Source organism: Glycine soja, chromosome 14, assembly GCF_004193775.1.
Source record: "Glycine soja cultivar W05 chromosome 14, ASM419377v2, whole genome shotgun sequence".
NCBI classification, from domain to species: Eukaryota; Viridiplantae; Streptophyta; class Magnoliopsida; order Fabales; family Fabaceae; genus Glycine; species Glycine soja.
The window spans coordinates 18120883-18123298 of NC_041015.1; the positions used below are offsets into that span (position 1 = coordinate 18120883).

General features: G+C 43.0%; 1 non-coding gene across 1 annotated transcript; it reads right to left on the reverse strand.

The window, feature by feature from the left end:
- Window positions 1-638: 638 nt before the first annotated feature.
- Window positions 639-745, reverse strand: LOC114385580. The gene has a single exon (XR_003660948.1). It is a non-coding gene; the product is annotated as a small nucleolar RNA R71 (small nucleolar RNA).
- Window positions 746-2416: the final 1671 nt, after the last annotated feature.

The following is a 2416-nucleotide window of genomic DNA, read 5'->3' on the forward strand; positions in this document are numbered from 1 at the left end:
CATGACAAGGCAACTAATTGTGTGCATGCTGAATGTAGTGTATGACTAGAGGCAATCCATCTGACTTACAACCCTTTGATCCTGAGATAGATAGGACATTTCATAGATTAGTTAGGCATCATTTTATACCTTTTGATCATTCTGAGCATTCCATAACTGGTGAATTTGTGCATTCTGTTATTGGTGATTTTGAACATCCTGATCTTGAGCATTATAATTTTGAGCATTCTGATTCTGAGCATTCTGATTTTGCACATTCTGAGAACATGGCACAACCTCCACCTCGTGAGAGGACTCTAAGGGAAATGGCTGCACCTGATTTCACCTATGAAAGCTTGTGCATCCAATACCCTAATGAGGATGTCCCATATGTTCTTAAGACTGGACTGATTCATTTGCTTCCAAAGTTTCATGGCCTTGCAGGTGAAGACCCGCACAAGAAAGAATTTCACATTGTCTGCTCCACCATGAAACCCCCAGATGTCCAAGAGGATCACATATTTCTGAAGGCTTTTCCTCATTCATTAGAGGGAGTGGCAAAGGACTGGCTGTATTACCTTGCTCCAAGGTCCATCACGAGCTGGGATGACCTTAAGAGAGTATTCTTAGAAAAAATTTTCCCTGCTTCCAGGACCACAACCATCAGGAAGGATATCTCAGGTATTAGACAACTCAGTGGAGAGAGCCTGTATGAGTACTGGGAGAGATTTAAGAAACTATGTGCCAGTTGCCCCCACCATCAGATTTCAGAACAGCTTCTTCTCCAATATTTTTATGAAGGACTCAGTAATATGGAGAGAAGTATGATAGATGCTGCCAGTGGTGGAGCCCTTGGAGACATGACTCCTGCTGAAGCCAGAAATTTAATTGAGAAGATGGCCTCCAACTCCCAACAGTTTAGCGCCAGAAATGATGCCATAGTCATTAGAGGAGTGCATGAGGTAGCTACAAACCCATCTGCATCATCTGAAACTAAGAAGCTTGAAGGCAAACTGGATGCGTTGGTCAACTTGGTAACCCAGCTGGCCTTGAATCAGAAATCTGTACCTGTCGCAAGGGTTTGTGGCTTGTGCTCCTCTGCTGACCACCATACAGACCTTTGCCCTTCCATGCAGCAACCTGGAGCAATTGAGCAGCCTGAAGCTTATGCTGCAAATATTTACAATAGACCTCCTCAACATCAGCAGCAAAATCAACCACAGCAGAGCAATTATGACCTTTCCAGCAACAGATACAACCCTGGATGGAGGAATCACCCTAACCTCAGATGGTCCAGCCCTCAGCAACAACAATAACAGCCTGCTCCTTCCTTCCAAAATGCTGCTGGCCCAAGCAGACCATACATTCCTCCACCAATCCAACAACAGCAACAACCCCAGAAACAGCCAACAGTTGAGGCCCCTCCACAACCTTCCCTCGAAGAACTTGTGAGGCAAATGACTATGCAGAACATGCAGTTTCAGCAAGAGACCAGAGCCTCCATTCAGAGCTTAACCAATCAGATGGGACAATTAGCTACTCAATTGAATCAACAACAGTCCCAGAATTCTGACAAGCTGCCTTCTCAAGCTGTCCAAAACCCCAAAAATGTCAGTGCCATTTCATTGAGGTCGGGAAAGCAGTGTCAAGGACCTCAACCCGTAGCACCTTCCTCATCTGCAAATGAACCTGCCAAACTTCACTCTATTCCAGAAAAAGGTGATGACAAAAATCTACCTAACAATTTCTGTGCAGGTGAATCTTCTTCCATAGGTAATTCTGATTTGCAGAAGCAGCACATTCCCCCTCTTCCATTCCCTCCAAGAGCAGTTTCCAACAAAAAAATGGAAGAGGCAGAGAAAGAGATTTTGGAAACGTTTAGAAAAGTAGAGGTAAACATACCTCTGTTGGATGCAATAAAGCAAATTCCAAGATATGCCAAATTCTTGAAGGAGCTGTGCACTAATAAGCGGAAGCTTAAAGGAAGTGAACGAATTAGCATGGGCAGAAATGTCTCCGCATTGATTGGTAAATCTGTTCCTCAAATTCCTGAAAAATGCAAAGATCCAGGTACATTCAGCATACCTTGTATTATAGGGAATAGTAAGTTTGACAATGCCATGCTAGATTTAGGAGCCTCTGTTAGTGTTATGCCTCTGTCGATTTTTAATTCTCTATCTCTAGGTCCCTTGCAGTCAACTGATGTGGTAATTCATTTAGCTAATAGAAGTGTTGCCTATCCTGTTGGTTTCATAGAAGATGTCTTAGTTAGAGTTGGTGAACTGATTTTCCCTGTTGATTTTTATATCTTGAATATGGAAGATGGATTTTCTCAAGGATCAGTTCCCATCATTCTAGGCAGACCCTTTATGAAAACTGCTAGAACTAAGATAGATGTTTATGCAGGCACACTGTCCATGGAGTTTGGTGATATAAC